Source organism: Dryobates pubescens, chromosome 42, assembly GCF_014839835.1.
Source record: "Dryobates pubescens isolate bDryPub1 chromosome 42, bDryPub1.pri, whole genome shotgun sequence".
Taxonomy (NCBI): Eukaryota; Metazoa; Chordata; class Aves; order Piciformes; family Picidae; genus Dryobates; species Dryobates pubescens.
In genome coordinates, this window is record NC_071653.1 from 464,065 (window position 1) to 488,904 (window position 24,840).

A 24,840-nucleotide genomic window follows, 5' to 3' on the forward strand; every position below is an offset into this window, starting at 1 on the left:
ACATATGGAACTAGAGTGAGATTCTTGTTAGGCTTTATTATAATCAGTTGTTTATGATTCATTTGACTTGGTTTAGTATAGAGTAAGAGTTTAGGTTTTATTATACCCTGCTGTTTATGAATTTTATTTGGTTTAATGTATGCATACTAATGCCCCAGCGAAATGTTAGGAACTAGCAGCTAACAGTTGAAGTATTATGGAATAATGAGTTGTTCAAGGATGAGAAAAGAAGAGAGATTGCTACAGAAGACCTGAACACAAGGGACAATTGTGAGAATCGTCAGAACCTATGTGAAAATCCCATCCCTGGGAAGGACCTTGGTAGTTACAACAGAGCTAAAAAGATACAATCACAAGGACTCAGCACACAACCCACCAGCTGTGCTGACCAGAGGATTACATCATTGAAAGACCACCAGAAGGACAAACTAATCTAAATAAACCACCTTTATAGGCATATGTATTAAGGGTAGAATATTTAAAGGGTAGTTAGAAAGTCAATAGTGTGCATTTAGCACCCAGCTGCTTTGCATGTCTCTTATTGCTTTAAAATTGCTCTTTTTGAATTAAAACTATATTCAATCGACTTTAATTGGCTCAGTCATTTATAACATACTGTGATAACTCCCCAGACCACCCCCTGACCCCACAGACCCCCCACAATTACCCACAGCCTACCCACAACTCCAGAGGTGCCCCCCCCCCCCAATCACACAGAGGGCACTGACCCCCTCTCACAACCCCATCATGGTAATAATGATTTCATAGGCCACGCATGTGGACCAGCAATAATGACCCTTCTGCCCCAGCGTAAACACAGATTGGTGCAGCCATTCCCAGAGCACATTTCCTGCCAGCACTTGGTGTGGAGAAGCTCTGTAATAAATGTAGGACAAAATTTTGGCCAATCAAAATCTTATTGAGAGCAAATGAGCAAAAGCAGCGCTGGGCGGCCGGGGACTCTCCTGCTCTACCGACGGCTCGTGGACTCTACCGACTTGGTCTTGTCCTTATGTAGCCTTCAGGCTACGCAAGGTCACGCTCTGAGGTCTTTCCAGTACCGCACCCTGCTCAGGTCCTTCTACCAGTGCACACGCCTGCGGGTTCGGGCAGGGGTCGTCCTTTCAGCTGGAGGTCTGTCTGATGAAGGCTCCTAAGTCTTCCTCATTTGTCCTTCTCTTGACCTTAGTTGTGCACATTGTACCAATTCTCCCCTCCGAGACCAGTTCTTGTTGCTGAGCCATTTACCCACAGTACATTGAGCAATCTTATAAGGAACAGAATACTGTGGCCTAGGACAGCACTTTGCAAACCAGAATATTGTGGTCTTCAACATTGTTCCACTATATAGTCACTTATCAACTTCACAACTTTTAACCTCCTCATTCTCCTCTAATCTAACAAATATATGATTAATTTGTCCCAACTATTACAATCAACTACTACAAGCCCTTTGATGAGATGCTGATATAGAAACACTTCTCATGGACGCTTCCTGTGAGAAACTGAGATGTTTGGCTTTGGCAAGGGGAATTGCTGGGGACCGTGGGGTTCGATCTTTAAGCTGATTGGCTGCTTGTAGTCTGTGTTGTGTGGGAGGTGTGTTGAGACAGCAAGGTGAGGCCTGGGGATGTCTGAAGCCTGGCCAGGTCAAGAGTGCAAGTTTTGTCCCAGCCCTGATGGAGGTGGGTGGGAGCATGCAGAGGGATCTTTGGAGATGTGTATGGGAGATGTGTGTGTGACGTCTGTAGGAGCTCAGCTCCTGCGGTTATGGCTCTTAGCGAATCTGCTCTGTGCCCAGAGCTCTTTACCTTTGTTTTACAGCAAACTGCTTGTATTCAAAATTCAGCAGTGAGCTCCTGTCTCACACTTCCCATCTGAGGGACGCTGGGAGCAATGAACGCAGGAGAAGCTGTCTTGATCCTGCTGCTATTTCTGAGCTATCAAGCAATGGCCACCTGCTAGTGCTTGCCTCCGACAATCCCTTTTGGATGCAGCCAGCCCTTTGCAGGGTGCACAGTGGTCTAACATCATCTTCCATGTGCCAGAGCCCAGCAGAGGGGAAAAAGTAAAGTTTGTGTGTTGAAATAAAGACAATTTAATAGGACAGAAAATGAAAGGGAGATGGAATAATAACAATAATAATAATAATCTAATTAGAATGTTGTCTTAGTTTAAAGAGTGGACAGAGATAATTTTACTCCCAACGGAAGTAAACCAAAGCCACTCTCGTGGAATTGGAGATAAGTACAGAAATTGTATTCAAAAATAGAGAGGAAAAATACAGAATGCATGAAAATGCACAAACCCATCCCCCAAGCAGACTGAACCACAAACCCCAGCTGCTCCTTTTTTCCCCCCACTCATTGTCTCCCTGGCCTAAGCAGGCCATAATTGCACAGGAGAGAATTAGTCAGGCCTCTGCAGGTCTGCCCTTCATGTTAGCAGGAGATAAGGACTCCCTCCAAAGAGCTGGCAGGAGGCAGAGCAAGAGCGAGTTGGCCTTGCTGCCAGCTGTAAAGACAGAGCAGAATTCTGCCATTGAATAACAAGGGCACAATTTTCCACTCCATCCTAGAGGACTCAACTCTGTGCTTTTTTAAAAGAGGCACCACCTCAACCCATGACAAATCTGCACAGGACACATTTGACAATAGAAGAAAACATCCCTGTCTCATCTTTAGTTCCATATTCTTATGTAGTCCATCCATACTTCTGTTTTAGAGTTTCTGCTTTAATCATCTAATTGACACAAATTTTCACTCCATTCATCACAGAAAGGTTGGATCATAGCAGCCCTTCACCATTAACCAGTTTGCAGTTTCCAAGGTGTAATGGTTTAGCACAAGGGCTAACCTGCCTGCTGCTCCAACACACAAGTGAGGGGAAGAGTAACAGACACAGCTCAGGGCTGAGATCAGGACAGAAGAGTTTAATGTATCACAAGATATCCTAAGCAAAATTCATAACTACCTCAGCTAATAATCTAATTAATCTAATAATGCAATGCAGGAGTACCTTAGTTTAGCCTATTTGCAGAAGCAGTGCAGTGAAACACACAGGGGGAAAACAGCATAAACCAGAAAACCAAACCCAGCTGCTACCCAAGTGCCTCTCTTTCCACCACCATGCCTGCAGAAAAGAGCAAACAGCCAATAACCCAGAGCCCAGAAGCAGCAGCTGGAACAGGAAGCCTCCCATGTTGCAATCCGAACTTCAAGCCCCGTAACACTTTGTTGCAGTCAGCACTTTCATTTTGAAGCTGGCAGGGCTGCAGCCTGGTGTGAGTAACAGCAGCAGGTTCAACTCAGTCCATGACACTCAGCAATGTCTAAAGCCAGTTGGATGCTTTCAGCTCTGCACACTGACTCCATTCACCTTCTCCCTCAGCAGCTTTGGTGACTCCACGCAGCAGCCTTCCACCTTCAGTGCTTTCCCATGCTGCAGCAGGACCATCGGTGACCAGGGCAGATGTGTTTTCACTACCTGGCAGTTGGTTGTGTGGGAGAGCCTCCTCAGCACTTGTCATCTCCATCTCCCCTGGTGATATCCCAAAATCTCTGCCTTCTGGCCAGTTTGTGATGGCTTCTAAGCTTCCTGGGCAGCCAGGGCTCCCTGCCCGAGCCTGTGGTGTTATCAGTGCAGTCCAGGTGGCACTGGCTGCACGATGGCTTTGAACATCCGGCCCAGCACCGCCAGCTGGGCTGTCAGGAGGAGCTGTGTTTCAGCACTAACCACTTCTGAGGCAGCTCCAATTCTTTCATGTCCTGCCAGTAGCTCGTTTTCAGTTGGAGTGGAGTTGGCCTCAGCTCCTTTGTAGCCTTGACTCCAAAACCCTGGGGGTCAGCCTCAGGTCTCCCTGGTAGCTCTCTGCTGGGGGCTCCAGGTAGGACCATTCTTCCTGGCTGCAGTGTAGGGCACATTTGTAACCTCTTGTCCTTTCTGGACTGGCCTAAGGGCTCCTGCATGAGCCATGTCCTGTTTCATTGGCTCAAAGGACTGTCACATTGAAAACCATTTTTCTTCTGAGCAACTTGGTAGAGAGGGCTCAGAGTCAGGCTGTGGTCTGGGACATGCATCCTCCAGACACCCACAACACCCAAGAAAACCTTGGGTTTGCTTGTTATTGGTGGGTGGAGACACAGCTGCAATGTTTCTGATGCCATCCAGTGGAATCTGGCGGTGCCCATCCTGCCAAAGTATCCCTGGGAACAGGATCTGCTGTGCAGGTGCCTTGGGTTTGCTTGGTCTGATGGCAAATTCAGCCTTCAGAAGGGTCTGGATTCTTTTCTTCTCTGCCTCAATAACCTCTTCTTCTATGTTGCTCCACCCAGTGATGTCATCAACGTACTGCAGGTGCTCCAGAGCTCCACCCTGCTCCAGTACAGTCTGGATCAGCCCATGGCAAGTGGTGGGGCTGTGTCTCCAACCTTGGGGCAATCGATTCCAGGGGTACTGGACACCCCTCCAAGTGGAAGCAAACTGTGGCCTGCACTCTGCTGCCACAGGGATTGGGACACACACATTGGTGGTATCAGTTGTTGCACATCACTTTGCTGCCCCTATGGAATGTGATGGTGTTGGAGTACCCTCTGCACTGGGGTCTGCCAGAGCTTTAGACTGCCATGAGGCTGCTGTGCCTGGCCACTGGAGCCACACAGCCCAGAAAACTCCTCTGTCCCTTCTCTCTGCCCAGCTGGAGACAGGACCCTTTACTTCTGGTCAGCATAGGCAGGGTTTGGGTTTTGTAACTGCAGAGCAGAATTCCCTTCCTCCAGGTGGAAAGTAGGAGCAGCCCTTCTGCTCCACCCAACAGACCCTTCAGCAGCACTTTTCCTGGGTCCATGTCCTCTGGCTGTTGGTTTTTCTTGCACTTCCTATCCCCAAGGTTCCAGTCCCCAGGTAGGTTCGCTGTGCCACCTCCTCATGTCCTCCATGGTCACACAGGGTGGCATGTGGTGTGTGCCAGCAGTGCCCTTTCCCTTGAGCAGAAAAAGCCTGACCCTTAACTGCAGAGACACAGCTCAGTGTGAGAGAGGAAGGTATCCTCTTGGAAATGCTGGGACAAGGGCTGGGACACAGGCTTGTGGGGAGGAGGTGAGATTCCCTTGCAGTCCTGGAGGGAACTCCAGAACACCAATCAGCTCACAGCACAGTGTTGATAGGCTCAATAATTCATCCCTGAGCCACTCAGCTCTGACAAAGAGCTCCCAGAGCAGGAGCTGTCACAGTGACCATCTGCCAGGTGACTGCCTGCTCTTGGGCAGCTTCCAAAGCAAACTCTCAAGTCTGTTGCCTTAGGCCTTTGCACAGCTGCCCCACAGCAGAGCTCTTGTTTAGTGTTAGTGTCCTGTAAAGAGAGACCAATGGCCCTTCAAAATGCCACAGGAGGTCAGTGCTGAAGGGGCTCTTTGTGCCACAGGCCCTGGGCACTCACAGCTGATCAGAGGTGCTGCAGGAACAAACATCCTTCCTCTTGCCAGGGCAGCTCTGTCCCCACAATTAGCTCCAAGTAGCTGCCTGGGCACAAGAGCCCTCTTCATTGTGACCCATTGTGGATGGCCACATCCTGCTCAGGGATAGTGCTGGCCTGGGCCAAGGATAAGGGCATTGAAAGGACACTCAAGGACACACAAGGGCCTTGGGCGAGCTGTGGTCAAGTTCCAGCCAGGGACAGGGCTGGAGCCAGAGTCTTGTTGGGGCCAGGGTCACTGGGACCTACCGTCCAGGGGCAGCTCTGGGGAGTGGGACCCAGGTTGTCTGGGAGGGCTCAGTGGCCCCTAGGCATTGTCAGGGTGAGGGCCAGGGCAGAGGATATTCCCCTCTGGTCTCTGCTCTGGGGAAGCTGTGGCTGCAGACTGGACCAGTTTGGGTCCTGGAGTGCAAGGGCAATGGGGCGGGCTGGAGCTGAGCACTGCAACCACCCCAGCACTTCCCCTAAACGAGCTCTCATCTCCCAGTGGTCAGCACCCCCCAGTGCTCCCCAGCAGTGCTTCCAGTCACTGAAGATCTCAGTGTCGTGGCTTTAAGGCACTGGGGTGTCTTAAACCATACCTTACAGGCCTCCTAGATAGGTCCCAGAGGGGGACCAAAAAGTGCAGTCTCCTGTTATTTCATTCCCATAAGCCCTGCATTTCTAGAAAAACTGCCATTTCTGTTTGGGCTTCCATTTTTTGTACCTCTCTGCTCCCAGGGGGACAGGTGGAGCTTTATCTTGGGCTTGTGCAGGGCACTCAGGCTTGTTCAGCCTTGGCCATGCTGCCACTTGGGGCCTGGAGTGGCCTGGCTTGCCCTGGAGCTGGCAAGCAGAATTTCTCTGGTGGGGGGAGGAGGGTGCATGTGAGGCCTGGGTGTTTGGCCTGGTTTGGAGGAAGGTGGTGTGAAGCTTTGGCTTAAGGAGGTTCTTGGAGAGCCATGGCCGAGGTGGATGATGGATTTTGTGCTGCTGTATGCAGTTGTGATCGATACTTCCACTGCCACTTCTTTCTTTCATAGCCAGCATGGAGCATTGTCCTTTACTCCTCTGGGAAGGGCTGAAGAGCAGCTGTCTCGCTCCTCAAACCAAGACACTCAGCCACTTTGCTGTCCCTATTGCCCAGGCCACCAGTTGTCCTCCCATCTCCCAGTGTTCTCAAGAAGAGGAGTCAGTCTCAGCCCCAAATGTACCCAGGGGGCTGGAGAGGTGTCAGGGATGGCTCTTAGTGACCCTGGGTTTGAGTTTGGTGTCATCTCTGGAGCGTTACTGGGCTGAAAGACTGAGCTGGGAGGTGAGGGAGACTGGAAGGTGGCAGTGCTGGGAAAGGAGAGGCACTGGGGAGGGTCTGGCTTTTGGAGTCTTCATGTTGAAGCAGTGAGTGGTCACTGCTGTCAGCAGTACTCTCTCCACCCCACCCCCCAGTGCCCCTGGATGCCTGGGCTGTTAGATTTGCAGCTGCCCCATGCAGGAAGCTGGAGAGATGCCGAGGAAGGTGGATGGATCCGTGCCAGAGGTGAGGGTGACTCCGTGCCAGGGCTGGGCTTGTTGCCAGGGCTGGTGCCACTGCCAAGCCTGCCTTTGCCCTGGGGGCTCTTAGGAGGAACAAGGAGGAGTCCTGGGAGGGATAAATCTGCCCCTCACCTTCCCCAGCTTCACCCAGGACTCACCACACCGCAGAGGAAAATGAAGGTGGCAGTGGTCAGCGTGGCTCTGCTCTTCACCATCCTGCTATGCACCCCAGCAGATGCCAAGGTAAGACTCCAGTGCCACAGGGAGGGGCTCATGGGGAGGGGCTGGGGATGGGTCGTGGCTGCATGAGATGTGGAATGAAATGGTAGTGGTGAGGATGAAACCCCTTGACTTGGCCTCTCCCTTTCCCAAGCAAGAGGCTCCTCCAGGCTCTCCTGCCTCTCCTGGCAATGCAGCTCTCTCCCTCCCACAGCTCCATCTCTTCCCTCCACTTTCCCCACAAAGCAGCTTCTTGTGCCCAAGGCCTGAGTCCCTCAGTGAATGCCTGGAGCTCTTCCCTCCCTGGGAAGGTCCAACACCAAAGCTGGGAAGGCTCCCACCACTTTCTTCTCTTGGTGACCCCACATCCCTCCCTTCTGCAACTCCCCATCCCATGCTTTTGCTCCCCTCAAACATCTTCTGCCTGGGATCTCCTCCATGTCCCATCTAATGTCCCCAGATGCCCTCCCTTTGATCTCTCCCAACGCCTTTCTTTCCATCTTGTCCCTCAGCCCTTTGCCTTTCATCCTCTCCATTGCAGTAGTCACCCCAAATTCTCTTCCTGCCATACCCATTCCCAAACACTCTCCCAGTCCCCTTGCTTTTGTCCTCTGCAGTCCTCTTTCTTCTGCCCCCACCAACCAGCTCTCTTGATGTCCCCATGCCACCTCATCTTGAATTCTTTACCTGTCAATTGCATCCCACACTGTCCTGCCCCTTCAACACTCCAGCCCAGACCATTGGGGTCCATTAATTCACCCCAGTGCTCTGTTGTTGGAACCCTTCTTTCCTTAGCCTCATCCTCTTTGGAGACCCTGAATTCCCTACACTGTCCTTGTCTCCATCCCCAGCCCTGGCCCCTGCAGGGAGAGGCATCCCAGGGGAACTTGGAGGAATCAGGCTAAGGGGAGCAGAAGGCATTTTCCCCTTCAGACCAGAGGGAAGCCTTTGGCTTGCTGGGACTGAGGACAGCTGTGCCCTACTCAAGGCCCCACTGAGGTTCCTTCCAGGTCACCTCTTTGCTCTTCCTCCCTAGGCACTGCTGGAAGACATTGAGGAAAATGCTCAACTGGATGTAAGTAGTGAGGTGGACTTGGAGGGCATCCAGTCGGGGGAACTGGAGGGCATTTTGGCCCTCCCATCTCTTGCTGGGACTGGAGGTATCCCAGTGACCAGTGAGGTCTCATGGTCTCTCTGCAGGTGAATCTAGCCAACCCTGAGCCACTGAAGAGTGTCAAGGTGGGTACCACGAGTTCTGCTGGGCCCACACCCTCCCTTCCCATGGCCACAACACTCCAGAGCATCCCAGGGTGCTCCAGCACACCCCAGTGCATCCCACTGCAACTTCAGAGAATACCCCAGCACCCCAATGCTTTCCAAGGGAGGACCTCTCCCCCAGAGCCCCCTTTGCATCCCCATCCATCCCAGTACAACCCAGTGCACCCCAGGATGCCCCAGTACACAACCACACAGCCAGGTGGGCCCCTTCCCAGGACCCTCACTGCCTTCTGTGCACCACCATCCAAGCTCATCTGCTCCAGAAGCAACTTCCCCAAGGACTCCATTGCTTCCCCCCATCCTCCCAGCACACCCCAGTGCACCCAGACTTGTCCCTAACCTCCCTTTCTCCCCAGCTGCCTGCGGTCGATGCCCTGCTGAAGCGTGTGCGCCAGAAGCGCCTGGCTGTAGCTGCTAAAGCTGCTGTCTAGGTGAGCAGCACCAGGGCATTCCTAACCCCACAAAGCATCCTGGGCCCTGGGGCAGCCCTGAGCCCTCTGGGGTGGGCAGACCTTAGGTGTGAGAAAAGGAACAGAGGTCACTGTCCCTGATCCGTGCCCCAGGGTACACAGCACAGAGCTGGCTCTGTGCCTTTGCTTCAACTCAGTAGGGCTCTGCAGACCCAGAGGGTCACTGTGCAGGCCAGGCAGAGGCTTTGGTGCCACACAGACCCCCACAGGCACAGTAAGAGCTGGGCAGGGCTCTGGGAGATTTAGGGACATCCCAGGGTAACGACACACTGGGCAAGGGGCTCTGGTGACATTTGGATCTCAGGAGAGCCAAATCCTGTCCAAGGCATATTGAGAGCTCCAATTCCCTTCTCTTTCCCCAGGTCTCTGCAAAGAGACATGGTGGGGACAAGGTTCCTCTTATGTCCTAGCTGACCCTGGGAGTCTCTCTCTTTCAGGACTGGAACTGCTGGTGACACCTCTGTCCTCTCCCCCTTCAGAGGAAAGAGGAGATGATCATCCCTGGATGTCCCCACCTGATCTCCTGGGAGCCCTGGGCCGTGTCCCTCTCATGATCAATAAACCCCCTCAGCAAAGCTACACTCTGTGTGTCCAGGTCCATGTTGCCCCTCCTCTGCCATTGCCCCAACACCTGCATCCTCTGGCAGCACCATGGTGAGGAGCAGACTGGCAGAGGGCAGGTCTGGGAGCCTGGATGCCTGGGAGCCTCTGTCCAGAGAAGGTTCCCCTGGAGCATCCTGCCATGAGGCTGGGAGATGCAGGCAGCCACAATGCCAGGCCTTGGGCACGTGGTGTTTGGGAGGGGTGAAACGCTCTGGAGTTTTGGGGTGAGGGCAGGTGAGGAGCACAGAGAGGCAGCTGGGACCCCTGGGTCCTCTGCCCCACTCTGGCAGGGGTGGTGGTTCCCTGTCCCATGGGCTCAGCACTTCTGGGCTCACAGGAGATTTCAGAGCCCCATGCAGGGCTCAGGGGCCTTCCTGGCCCTCAGCCCACACTCTTCTCTGGGGCACCCCAACGCAGACCAGGAGGGCAGGCCATGGGCACAAGACACTGGTTGGATGCTCCTCTGTCCCCTGCCCTGTGTGGCCCAGCTTTGGGGACTTTGTGTCCATTCTCTGGGCTGTGCTTTGGTCTCTCCAGGCATGCACTGAGTTACCAGCGACTGTCACGGCGGCAATGTTTCCCTCACCGCATGGCATGTGGTGATCCCAAGGGTCTTTTCCAGCCTCAATGGTTCCATGATTGCATCATTTCATCTCTTCAGTGGGGTTGACTTCAGGGGAGTATTTCCCTGGATGCAGAGGGAGACCTTAGCATCCCCAGAGCAGCCAAATGCAAAAGGAACGGTGGGCAGCAGCTTCCTGTGGCTTATCCCTGGGCTGCGGGGCAGGGACTGGAGCTGTCATCTGGGGGACCAACAGGAAAAGGGGAAACCACAACTGGGGCCTAACAGTACTTGAAGGGCTGATCAGAAAGCTGTGGGCCTGGTGTGACAAGGCAGGGGCTGATGGTTTGAACTGAGGGAGATTCAGACTGGAGAGAAGGAAGAAATGTTTGACACTGAGGAAGAGACCCTTGGGGTCTCTTCCAACCTTAGTTATACTGTGATACTGTGATACTGTCATCACCAGTGTGAAGCCTCTTCCTCAGTGGCCAACATCCGAGGGGGACTCTCTTCTGCCTTCTGTCACAATCCATGAGTTCCTATTACAGTCTGAAGGGGGAACTTCAGCCTAGTCCCTGACTGCAAGGAGTGAAAGTGAAACAACTTACTGGTACCCACTGGACACAAAAGAAAATAATGCTAAGGTGTATAGAAGTGATTGGCTTGCTAGTGGGGATAGAGAGCAGTGTCACAGCAGATTGGTCACAGACTCCAATATGATAATTGAAGAGGCTCATTAAAGCATCTGAGGGCCCTTGTACATGCCCCAAATAGCTGCTGTAACCCAGCAAAGATACAAAAACCAGATGTAATGGGTTGGGGCAAACCCCCTCCCCACCACAGGCAGAAATAACGACTCAGGCAAACGGATTGCAAAAGTAGTGGAGAGTTTAAATAGAGAACAGTGAGTATGCACAAAAGGAAATATGGTGACAAGAAAGAAACCAAAGTAAACCCAGGAAGACCCCAAACCCCACCTGAGGGTGCATCCAAAACCCCCAGGGCTCCTTCTTCCCCCTCCCTCTTCTGGGCTAGTCTCAGCTGGCCAGGCCTGAGACTGCCCATCCCCCTGTGGCCTTGGGCCCAATCAGGCCCATGGCCGGGAGATCTCTCCCCCAGTTACCAAGTCTCGGAGAGGGAAGGAAAGAGGAAGTGCCAGACCCCACCGCAAAATTTATAGTGGTGCAAGGGATTATGGTAGAAATACCTAATTTCCTGAGTCCACCCACTGGGATGGACTTCTGGACACAGGAAACACCCCTGTAGCAGAGGGCACCCAGCCCAAACTACGACACCAGAGCTGGGTCAATGAGCTCATTCTGATACAATTGACACAATATATGGGTAAAGATAGCAGCTCTTGCAGCTGCACCAAACCAAACAAGCACACCTTCCTTTGCCCTTATCTTACAAGGCCAGCAGTGTCACAGACAGCTGCCTCCTTAGACAGATACCAGAAAGCTTCCATCCCATAGTTTTGGGCCTCAAATACAACTCTTATTCATTGTCCCTTATCTCTTAAAGGGAACTTAGAAACTGCTAGCTCAAATCCCCACAGAGCAGTGGCAGAAACAGTTCTTTCTCTCTTTTCCTCTCTTGTCACTTCTGCTTGCAACTTCTCTCTCTCTCTTCCGTGGCCTTGCCAGGGGTATCTCTGTTTTGACTACTGTGTGATGTAAAGGGAAGAAGAGAGGGAGTGGGGAAGGAGGTGAACAGTCCCCCTGGATCTGTCCAGTGGCATCTGAGGAGTTTCTGTGTTGTTTATGCATTGTAAATATATCTCTATTGTACATATATTGTGCATGTTGGACATGTTCATGGCATTTCATATTTCTAGATTGCAGTTTGCTTGTCAACAGAGCTTCATTTGCTTCGAGCCCAAGCTGAGTTGGTCTGGTGATTTATTTTGGGAGTAGCTCTCCACATTAGCTGGGGGGTAATTTCAACCCACCACATTTTTAATTGGCTGTACAACACAAGGCAAGGAAGCAAAAATGAAGTTGTTTTGGGTCCTCTGGCCCCCTGTTGCCCCTGTTGTATCATTTTTGTTTAATCAGTGCTTGGTTTCCTCAGTGTATTCTTATACTTGTGGATATGTTGCCAGAAAGCTGTGGGATCAGGTGAAGACAGTGTTTGGAGGGTTTGGTGATCATTGCCTTTGATTTGTAGCTTACAGGGGACATGGTAATATTTCTGTGAGTATTCCTTCTGAGTCTGTTGAATGTAGTGTTCCTGGAACTGAATGTTTTGTTGGGGAGCTGAGTCTGACACTGGTCTGTCTTCTATGCCTGAATTCATTGTCCCTTGTTGTTCTAATAGCTCTGTGGAAAGAGAGACCTAAGACTGAGCAAGCTTCAGGTGTTTTTACCTTTTCTACAGGTGGTGACAGGGAGCTAAGAGCTAACAAAGAAGCAGTTGCAGACTGCAGCAGGGGAGACGGAAGAAACACCAGGGCAAGGGGGAAATGCTGAGCTAAGAAACACACAGCTACAGCACCTTTACAAATGGAAAGAGGATATCCAGATGCCCCTTTCCCACTGACCCAGAGATCTGGGGTCAGCAGTCAATCTGTTTTCCTTCAGTGCCTGATAGAAAACAGGGAAGCAAACCCAGCTTTGCCAGCAGCCCCTAAACAACAAACGGCAGCAGTGAGTGCGGCTGTGATGAGGAGGCATAGGATAAGGTCACTGCTGCGTGCCAGGTGGAAGAACTGCTTTGCACAAAATGTGGTTCAGACAGTCTGTATTGTAGAAGGGTGCCAGACACTGATGCCTTTAGCAAGGCAAAAGAGTTTCTGTCTGCAGTGGCTGGAACAGAAGCGAGTCCAGCGCTCTGGAGGGGGTCCGCTCAGCCTGCGCCCGGCAGCACTGCTAACGCTGCTCACGCAGCTTCTGTGGCAGCCCTGTTTGCTTCTGCTGGAACGACAGCAAATTCACAAGCAGTGCCTGTTCCCAGGGAAATGGCAGCCTCAGCAGGAAGGTTCTCCTCTGATGCAGTCCCAACTCCATCTCCACACAAAGCAAAGACAAACAGATCAGTGCTGGAGGATGCATTAGAGGGCACTTCTAAGGCTACAGCTTGACTTGCTCCACTGCAGACAAGAAAGCAAGCCAAGAAGGTGGTAGTGATCAAGGTGATGCAGGTACATCTGGGGAAGGAGATGAGGAGGAAGAGGAAGTTCCTCTTAAAGATATTGTTCAATTAGTGAAGCCACCAATAGATGATGAAAATGCAAAACAAGGTAAGGATTCTGAGAGATTAGGAAAGAAGGAAGGTGATTATAAATGTAAGGAGATCCCACAGAGGCTTCTAGTAGGGAGGATGAAGATGATGATGATGATATGCAGATGGCTGATGCACCCAGGCTGGAAGTTAGGCATGTAAGAAAAGATTATCTCAGAGGAGATACTGAGCCAGTAATGAGTTGGTTGGGAAGGTGCTATGACACAGTGCTTCTGCTTTAGACAAGTCAGCAAAAAAAGTGGGCTCACTTGCAAAAGATTCTGGAATCGATATGTAGAGAGGGAGTTTCATTAGTAAAGCTTCCCTGTGGACAGCCTTTTGTTGGCTGTGCTGATGTGGTATATGCCCAGGGATGATTTACCTTGGAACCCACAGAAGTGGATGAGGAAATCAAACATTTGAGAGGGTTTGTGGTGATAGTTACAGTATGCTAAATCCTGATGGAGTTCCTATGGGGAAAGGTCTTGCCAAGAAGATCATTGAACTTGCTCCTCCTAATGATGCAACGAATTTAGCAAGCAGAATTGTGGCAAAAAACAATTGTGGAGAGCCTCCTACTTTTGGCTGTTTAACTGACCAAATGAGGCAATTGGAGGAGAGTCTCACACGTGTTTCTTTGGTCTCAGCCAATGAAGCTCTGCCTGGAGAGATGAAGAGTTGTGTGAAAAAGCTGAAGGAGGAATTTAAAAGCTCCATATCCAAACTGGCAAAGTGGGATGAGATGACTCCTTCCTTCTCTGAACAGACAAAAGTTTCAGCTGTCAGGAGCAGACATCCTGCTAGGAGGCCAGTTCAAACTAGGCAAGTCAGCACCCTCTGGCCAGTTGGGGATCACTTCCACTCTGCCAGGGCGTTCGAAGCTCCCCATCCCAGCTCGCTGAGTTATCAGGGCCATCCACTTACTGCAGGTGGCATCGGTGGCATGATGTGGGGTTGAGCCTCTCCCTATGAACATCCAGGTCAGGACTGGATGCCTTGGAGCTAGAAATAGAGGTGACTCTGTCCCCATTACTTCAGAGGCAGCCCAGACACCCTCATAGGCAGCTAGGATTTCCTTCTCTGTCACAGTGTAGTTGGCCTTGAAGCCTTTGTACCCCTTACTCCAGAAACCTAGGGGCCTGCCCCTGGATTCACCAGGAGCCTTCTGCCACAAGCTCCACGTAGGACCATTCTCACTGGTCCCAGTGTACAGCACATTCTTGATCTCTGGTCCAGTTCAAACAGGTCCCAGAGCCATAGCCTGGACGACCTCTTGTTTTATCGGGCCAAATGCTACCTGCTGCTCAGGTGCCCACACAAAATCATTTTTCTTCCTTGTTACGTGGAAGGGAGGTTTCACCATTTGACTGTACCCAGGAATGTGCATTTTCCAGAAACCCACATGCCCCAAAAAGGACTGTGTCCTTTTCTTACTAATGGGTTGCACCATAGTGGCTACTATGTTCACCACCTCCTGAGGGATGTGGCAATGGCCATCCTGTCATCAAACACCCAGGAACTGGGTCTCTCTGGCAGGCCATCTCACCTTACTTCTCTTGATTGCAAAGCCAGCCTCCAAGAGGATATTGATTATCCTCTTACCCTTGTGGTAAACTTCCTCTGCTGTCTCACCCCATACAATGATGTCATCAAGTAACTGCAGATGATCAGGGGCTCCACCTTTCTCTAAGGCAGTCTGGATCACCTCATGGCAGATGGTTGAGCTATGGACCCAGCCCTGAGGCAACCCATTCCATTGGTACTGTACTCCCCTCCAGGTGAAAGCAAACTGTGGCCTGCATTCTTCTGCAATGGGGATGGAGAGAAAGGCATTAGCAATGTCACTTGTGGCATACCACTTGGCCGCCTTCAATTCCAGCTTGTACTGCAGCTCCAGCATGCCCGGAACGGCAGCGCTGATCGGAGGAGTCACTTCATTCAGGCCACAGTAGTCCACAGTCAGTCTCCATTCCCCATTTGCCTTCCTCACTGGCCGTATTGGGCTGTTGAAGGAGGAGTGAGCCTTGCTGATCACCTTCTGGCTCTCCAGTCGTCGAATCAGTTGGTGTATGGGATGCAGAGAGCCTCTGTTGGTCCTGAATTGCCTGCGATGTACTATGCGAGAGGCAAGAGGGAACTTCAAATCCTGCCTCTTATGGCTGCCCACTACAGAGGGCTCATCTGACAGCTCAGACGTGGTGGACAGCTTTTCTTTGCCTGCAGTCTCTACAGCTGCCACCCCAAATGCCCACTTGTGCCTCCTAGGCTCCTTGAAGCATTCCTCCAGCAGAAATGCAAGGTGCATCTGGACCAGTCACTATGTTGTGCTTTCCCCATTCATTCCTGGTCAGGCTTATCTCAGCCTGCAGTACAGTCAGGTATCAAGGTGCATTGGGCACCTGTGTCCACCAGAGCTGGGTACTTCAGGGCTTCTGAAGTGCCAGGCTATTTCACATACACATCCCAGTATACTCTGTTGTCCCTGGCCTCCACCTGGCTGGGGGTAGGGCACCTCTAATGCTGGTGGTGATGTCCACACTTGTCACAGGGTCCTGTGTTACTAGGGGAAGGGTCTCTTGAGTGAGAAGAACCACTCTGTGAAACTGGGGCAGCCCTTCTCCTGGATGAGTTATCGCCAGTGTGGCCACTTTGCAGTACCTACACTCTGTCCCAGAGGGCATAGGTGGGTTGGCCATGCCAGGTGTCCATGTCCTCTCCATGGTCACAGAGGATCCTCCACAGAGACCCCCTTGACACCCCTGATTGGCTTGAGGTGATCTCCTAGGGGAAGGTCACTTATTCCTGATTGCTGAAACCTGGACCCATTCTGAAGGGGAAGGGGCAAAGGAGGCATCGCTCCCCTTTTTCAGTTCACACATGGAGGCCTTAAGCTCTTTGACAATGTCTTTAGCCATAGTTTCTATGGCTGAGATCAGGGGGTTCTGATTTACGCTGTCCTCATATTCCCTTAAATCACTGGCAAACTCACAGACAGTTTTAGGATTTCCATCCTGTCCAGTCAGGAGGATCCCTCCAAATGTGTGAGCATGTTTTTGAGGGGCACCCTGGGTGAGTTTCTTTATGAAGGGCCATCTCACAGGCACCTCATTTGGGACTGAGGGAAGCTGACCATCCCCATAAATTATTTCCAGCACAGCCATCTGTCTCAGATACCGAATGCCCTGTTCCATAGTTGTCCATCTAACTGGGTCCAGGGCAGGTTGTCTCTTGAGTGGTCCCGACTCTTGGTGGCATTGAGGATCTGGGCCCAGAGAGTGTGTGTTCCATTGAGTCTGGGGAACTCTTTGTCCAGACCAGCATCACAAGTCAGGGAGCCTAAGAGCTTCACATCCCTCTTATCCAGGTCCACTGTGTCCACCCCTTCATCCCAGTATCTCAGGGCCCAGCTTAGTATTTTCTCACCCTGTTTCCTTGCATAATCCAGATGAGTTTGCCTTAATTCCTTTCCGGGTATAGATGTAACAGTTATTGTTTGCTGATCTGACTCATCTTCATCCACTGCTGGGTTCTGTGAGGTGCTAGGCCCTGCCGACGTTGCCTTCCTCAGCATCTGTGCTTGGAGATGATTTTTGACTTCTTTTCCTGCGTGTGGGCACCGGTGCTAGAGAAACTGCATTGGCAGGAGCATCAGGGGTTAAATGTGAAACTGCTGGTGGTGGGGCAAACCCTTCTGCCTGGAGCTCAGGCTGAGATCTGGCACACTCACTACCCAACCCCTCCCTCTTTGTGTTTACAGAGTACTTGCAATGCAGACATGCCCCCAGTCATTAGAGCTTACAAAGGATTGCCTTATCCCTCTGCAAAGAGCTCTTCATCGGTCAGCTCTTCCCCCACCCAACACGGTCACAGCAAATGCCCCTATAAGGATTATGTTTAAGCATATGGAGCATATTGCAATGTAAGGCAATTTTCCATCACAGACATTTTTAGCTACACCATAGGTTTTGTAGCTTGCTTCAGGAAAATTTCCTATGTTAGAGAAGTTACCACTGCCAGTAAAATTCAGAGAATTCAGGGGGTCCATGCCCAGCTGCATTGCTAAAGTTTTTATCCATTTGAGCAGTATCTCTATCATGAAGCACACCACATGGTAAGTCATCAGTTTGTAGATATGGGTCCAGAAGATCCAGCCAAACACCCATGCAAAAGCTCGGAACATCAGATTCTTCAAGACTGACATCTCTACTTACAATCCCTTTCTTTCAGACAGAGTATTACTTTCCAAAGAGAATATTCATTTCCAAGCCCCACGTTGGAGCACCAAAAATTGTGGTGGTTTGAGCCTTAACTGGGACTTAAGAGGTCAGATGGGGCCAAGGCTGAGAATCCCTCCCCTGCACCCCCCTCCTCCTTCCCAGTAGAGAGGAAAAAGAAAGGGAAGGAGCAAATCCACCACGAAATAATTTGGAGTCAGCCTGGAAGTAGAGAGGTTAAGAATTTTCTTTAAACAATATATATATATATATATATATATAGCAATAACAGGTAAGGCTCACAAGGGCAAGGGACAAGGATGGTGGGAGAAAAAAAAAGATTATAAAACCAGTCTCTTTGAAGAGGTGTGGAGGTAGCAGGGAGAAGGGTTAGGCCTGACCACATTGCAGAGAAGCAGGTAGCCACGCTCCGGCACTGTGACGCTCCGGCACTGTGGCACTCTGGCACTGTGACTCACTAACACTGTGACACTGTTGATGTGACCCTCTGGTTGTGTGATGCTGTGGCATTGTGACTCACTGACACTGACAATCTCGTACTGTGATGCTATGGCATTGTCATGCTTTGGTACTGTGATGCTCTGGCATAGTGGTGCTATGGTACTGAGATGCTCTGGTAATGAATAGAATAGAATGGAATGGAATGGAATGGAATGGAATGGAATGGAATGGAATAGAATAGAATAGAATAGAACAGAACAGAACAGAATAGAATAGAATAATGTAATGGGTTGGGGCAGATCCCCTCCCCACCACAGGCAGAAGTAACGACTCAAGCAAACGGATTGCAAAAGTGATGGAAAGTTTAAATAGGAAAACAATAACAAACAACAATGAAAGTTTTACAGAGACCCACACGCACCATGACAAAGAGAGAGATCCCAGAACATACCCAAGAACATCCCATCCCCACCTGGGGGTACACCCAAACCCCCCCAGGGCTCTTCCCCCACCCCCCAAACCCAGCCTTGGGCCTGAGCAGGCCCAAGGGAGGCAGCTCACGCCATTTTACCTAGGCAGCAGCAGGGGACAAAAGAGGAAGTGAAGACCCCGCACGGACTTTTTATAGGGGAGCAGGGCATTATGGGAATGGAATACCTGGTTCCCTCTGACCACCCCCTGGGCTGGGCCCACCCCTTGGAACCTCCCAGGTGTGGCCTGCGCAGTGGCATCTGGGCCAGCACCCAGCCTAAACCACCACAAATAGAGTAGAATAGAATAGAATACAATAGAATAGAATAGAATAGAATAGAATAGACCAGGATGGAAGAGACCTTCAAGATCATTGTGTCCAACCTATCATCCAACACCACCTAATCAACTAAACCATGCAACCAAGCACCCTATTGAGTATCCTCCTGAACATCTCCAGAGATGGTGACTCCACCACCTCCTCGGGTAGCCCATTCCAATGGACAATGGGCAATGTGGTGTATTGGCATTATGACTCTCTAACACAATGATTCTCTGGCATTGTGATGTTCTGATACTATGACACTATGGCACTGTGATGTTGTGGCATTGTGACACTCTGGCAGTGTGGCGCTATGATACTGTGGAGCTGTGGCACTGTTAAGGTCTGGCATTGTGACTCTGTAACACTGTGTTGCCCTGGCACTGTGATGCTCTGGCTCTCTGATGTTCTGGCACTGTGACATTCTGCAACTGTGATGCTGTAGCATTGTGATGGTCTGGCTCTGTGATGCTATGGCATTGTGGCACTCTGGTACTGTGATGCTCTGGTACTATGACACTATGGGACTGTGGTGCTGTGGCATTGTGACTCACTAACACAATGATGCTCTGGTACTGTGGTGCTCTGGTACTGTGATGCTTTGACATTCGGACGTTGAGGTACTATGACACTATTGTACTGTGATGCTCTGGCATTTTGATGCTATGGTCCTGTGATGCGCTACAGTTATGACGGTCTGGTACTGTGATGGTCTTGTACTGTGATACTGTGGCATGGTGACACTCTGGCAGTATGAGACTACAGTACTGTGACGCTCTGACATTGTGATGCACTGGTACTGTGATGCTCTGGCATTGAGACTCTGGAACTTTGATGCTCTGGCACAGTGTTGCTGTGGTACTCTGCAATTGTGATGGTCTGGTACTGTGACACTCCTGTACTGTGATGCTCTGGCATTTTGACACACGTACTATGAGACTACGGTACTATGATGCTCTGACACTGTGATGCTATGGTACTGAGACACTGGTACTGTGACACTGGCACTGTGACTCCCTCACACTGTGACGCTGTGGCACTGTGACACTGGCACAGAGATGCTCTGGCCTTGTGCCTTACTAACACTGTGACACTTTGGTTCTGTGATGCACTGGCACTCTGACACTGGCACTGTGATGCTCTGGCACTGTGATGATCTGGCACTATGATGCTCTGGCACTGTGGTATATTGGCATTGTGACTCTCTAACACTGTGATGCTCTGGCATTGTGACATTCTGGTACTATGACACTATGACACCGTGATGCTCTGACTCTGTGGCATGGTGACACTGGCAGTGTGACGCTACGGTACTGTGGCACTGGCACTGTTACAGTATGGTACTGTGACACTCTGGCATTGTGACTCTGTAACACTGTGTTGCCCTGGCACTGTGATGCTCTGGCATTGTGGTGCTGTGGTACTGTGCGGTTCTGGCATTGTGAAGATATGGTACTGTGACACTCTGGCATTGTGATGTACTGGTACTGTGACACTGTGGCACTGTGATGCTATGGCACTGTCACGCTCCGGCACTCTCACCCTCTGGCACTGCGATGATCTGGTACTATGGTGTACTGGCATTGTGAAGCTATGCTTCTGTGATGCTATTGTACTGAGACACTCTGGTACTGTAGTGTACTGACACTGTGGTGTATGGTACCGTGATGCTCTGGTATTGTGATACTCTGCTTCTGTGAAGTTACTCTATTGTGGTGCTATGGCACTGTGAGGCTCTCGCACTGTGATGGTATGGTGCTGTGATTCTCCGGTACAGTGACAGTGTGGCACTGTGATGCACTGGCACTGTGACACTATTGCACTGTGATGCTCTGGCACTGTGATGTTCTGGCATTGTGAGGTAGGGAACTGTAATGCTCTGGCAATGTGATGCTTTGGCACTGTGATGCTCTGGCATTGTGATACTCTAATACTGTGACACTTTGATACTGTGATATACTGGCATTGTGATACTCTGATACTGTGACGCTCTGGCACTGTGACACTGTGGTACAGTGATGTTCTGTCACTGTGATGCTTTGGCTCTGTGACTATTTAGAACTATGACACTAAGGTACTGTGATGCCCTGGCACTGTGATGCTATGTTACTGTGATGCTCCAGCTCTGTGATGCTCTGGCATTAGTGACTCTCTCGTGCTGTGATACTCTGTCATTGTGACACTCTGGCACTGTGATGCTCTGGGCTCTACGTCACTCTGGCACCATGATGCACTGGCACTGTGATGCTCTGGAATTGTGACTACCTAACACTGTGATGTTGTGGTACTATGATGTTATGGCATTGTGATGTATGGAACTGTGATGCTCTGGCAATGTGATGCTGTGGCACTGTCACGCTCTGGCAGTGTGATGCTACAACATTGTGATGCTATGATGCTATGGTTCTCTGATGCTCTGGAGTTTTGATGCTGTGTGATACTCTGGCATTCTGACATTCTGGTACTGTCACACTCTTGTACTGTGATGTTATGGTACTGTGACGCTCCGGCATTGTCATGTTCTGGTACTGTCCTCCTGGAGCCCTTTATTTTTAAGGGCTTTTTCCCAAGGAACCCTCTGAATTATTTACTTGAGCAACCTGAAGTTTGCCCTCCAGAAGTCCAGAGTGGAGGTCTTCTTGCTGCACCTCTTAGCTTGACCGAATACCGAGAATTCAATTATCTCGTGGTTGCTGGCCCCTAAACGCCCTCCAACCACCACATCACCCACCAGCCCTTCCCTGTTGGTGAAGAGGAGGTCAAGCATAGTCTTGCCCCTAGTAGGCTTGCGCACCACCTGGGATAAGAAGCTGTCCTCCATGCACTCTAAGAACCTCCTACACTGTCTCCTCTCTGCTGTGTTGAGATCCCAGCAGATGTCAGGCAGGTTGAAGTCGCCCATGAGGACAAGGTCAGGAGATCTTGAGACAGCCTTAAGCTGCCTATAGAATGCTTCATCAACATCTTCCTCCTGGTTGGGTGGTCTATAACATACTCCAACCAGGATGTCTGCCCTACCGGTCTTCCCTCTAATTCTCACCCACAAGCATTCAACCCAATCGTCCCTAATCTCCATCTCAATGGCATCTAGTGCCTCCCTGATGTACAGGGCCACCCCTCCACCCCTTCCTCCTTGCCTGTCTCTCCTAAAGAGCCTGTAGCCATCAATTGCAGGAGGTCCAATCATGTGAGTCGTCCCACCACGTCTCTGTGATGGCAACTACATCATAACTTTCCTGCTGCAACAGGGCTTCCAGCTCCTCTTGTTTGTTACCCATGCTTCGTGCATTAGTGTACAGGCACCTCAGATGGGCTGCTGGTTTGGCCTCTGACCCTAGCTTATCGCCCCCGGACTCTTGCCTGAGGGGACTAGTTTCAGCCCCTTCCCCCTTTGAAACTAGTTTAAAGCCCTGTCAATGAGAGCTGCCAGTTCCCTCCCCAGAATCTTCTTACCTTTGGGGGACAGGCCATTCTCATATATTGTAGTGCTATGGTACTGTGGTGCTCTGGCATTGTGATGCTCTGCTGCTATGAGACTATGATACAGTGATGCACTGGAATCGTCTGGCTCTGATACTGTGATGCTCTGGCCTTGTGATGTTATGGCACTGTGTCTCTTTGGCACTGTGATAGAATGGTACTGTGATGCTCTGGCACTGTGATTCTCTGGCATTGTAACGCTCTGATACTGTGACGCTCTGGCACTGTGATGTTATGGCACTGTGACACTATGGCACTCTGACACTATGGTACTGTGAGACTAAGATACTCTGTTGGTCTCGCATTGTGACTCTCTAACATTGTGACACTCTGGTACTGTGACATTGTGATGATGTGGTATTGTGAAACTCTCTCACTGTGATGCTATGGTACTGTGACACTATGGTTACTCTCTAACACTTTGATTCCCTGGTATGGTGATGCCAGGAATTGTGATGCTGTGGTACTGTGATGCTCTGGCACTGTGATGATCTGGCTCTGTGACCCTATGGCACTGTGAAGCTCTGGCACTGTGACTCTATGGTCTCTTTAGGAGAGACAGGTGAGGGAGAAGAGGAGGAGGGGTGGCCCTCTACATTAGGGAATCTCTTGATGCCTCAGAAGCTACTTATTTGGAAAGTACCCTGGGCAGCGGCCCTAACAACTGAAGGGTCCAGGATGGTTGGACCTCCTGCAATTGATGGCTACAGGCTCTTCAGGAGAGACAGGCAAGGAAGAAGGGGTGGAGGGGTGGCCCTGTGCATCAGGGAGGCACTAGATGCCATTGAGATGGAGATTAGGGACAATCGGGTTGAATGCTTGTGGGCAAGAATTAGAGGGAAGACCGACAGGGCAGACATCCTGTTTGGAGTCTGTTATAGACCAACCAACCAGGAGGAAGATGTTGATGAAGCATTCTATAGGCAGCTTAAGGCTGTCTCAACATTGCCTGACCTTGTTCTCAGGGGCGACTTCAACCTGCCTGATATCTGCTGGGATCTCAACACAGCAGAGAGGCGGCAGTCTAGGAGGTTCTTAGAGTGCTATGGCATTGTGACACTATGGCACTGCAAGTCTCTGGCACTGCGACTCTCTGGCACTGTGATGCTCTGGTACTATGACGCTCTGGCACTTGTGATGCTATGGCATTGTGACACTATGGCACTGTGACTTTCTGGCACTGTGACTCTCTGGCACTGTGATACTCTGGCACTGCGACTCTCGGGCACTGTGGTGCTCTGGTACTGTGATGTTCTGGCACTGTGACACTATGGCACTGTGATGCTCTGGCACTGTGATGTTCCTGCTTGGGAGAGATTTGAATATTTTATTAATATTTTTAATGGGATTTTTGGTTAATAAAGTTATTTAAATGTTAATAATTTTTCTGCTAATTATTGGCTATGAATAACAACTATAACAGGACTCCTTCCCAGTACAGATTGTGCCCACTACCTGTAAAGGCTACAACAGCTGAGGCCCTTTGACCACAAGGCTTGGACTCCTCCCAGTAAAATCTGTGTCCCCTTACCCTCTCCCAGACAGACTGGGCCCCATCCCAGTACAAACTGCTTCCCTGTTGATTTGGAGCTGGAGGTTCTCCTCTGTCCTGTCCCAGTCAGAAAGACACCACAGCCTCTGACAGGAACCATTCCCAATGCCCTTGGATGGAGCAAACTCTGCATACAGTGAAAAAGGCCAACTGCAGCTGGGCTGTGGCAGGAGGAGTGTGGCCACCCAGGCAAGGAGTTGTCCTCTCCCTGGACTCAACACTGGTGTGGCCACGTCTGGATTCCTGATGTCTGGGTGTGTGGTTCTCCAGACTGGAAGAATGGGGAAGAAGTGGAACAGCCCAGAGGAGATCTGCTAGGGCTGGGTTGGAGAAGCTGAGGGACTTGGGCTTCTTTAGCCTAGGAAAGTGGTTCCGGCCTAGACCCTTCCTGTCAGGGATTTCAGGCAGTGCAAGGCCCTAGAAACCCTATCCCTAATAACCCCAACCCTAACAACAACAAGCCCTAAGCCTAAAACCCTGGAAACCCTAACAACCCCAACCCTACCACCAAGACTAACCCAAAGTTCCTGGAAACCTCAACCCTAACACTGAGGCCCTGGAAAGCCTAAACCTCATAACACAAACCCAAACCCCAACTCCTAACTCCAAGTCTCTGGAAAACCCAACCTTAATAACCCAAAGTCATAAAACCAAGGCCTTGAAAAACCTAACCCTAATAAACCCAAGCTGTAACCTTTAGGCCCTGGAAACACTCATCCTAATAACCCCAACCCAAACCACAAGCCGTAACCCCAAGGCCCTGGATACCCTAACCCTAATAACTCGAAGCCAAAACACAAATGCCCCGGATACCCTAACCCTAATAACCCCTAGCCCTAAGCCCAAGGCCCTTGAAACCATAACCATAATAGCAACAAGTGTAACCCCAAGCCCTGACCCTATGACCCTTGAACCCCTAAGCCTAATAACCCCAACCCTAATAACCCAAAGCAGTAAACCCAAGGCCCTGGAAAACTTAACCCTAATAACCATCTCACTC

The 24,840-nt window shown here is 50.6% G+C and overlaps 2 protein-coding genes across 2 annotated transcripts in view; one reads left to right on the forward strand and one right to left on the reverse strand.

Annotated features, from left to right (window-relative positions):
• The window catches only part of LOC128899265 (zinc finger protein 91-like), a 385,675-nt gene that overhangs the window by 131,774 nt on the left and 229,061 nt on the right, over window positions 1–24,840 (reverse strand).
• The window catches only part of LOC128899252 (olfactory receptor 14A16-like), a 131,998-nt gene that overhangs the window by 94,188 nt on the left and 12,970 nt on the right, over window positions 1–24,840 (forward strand). The window lies entirely within an intron of this gene.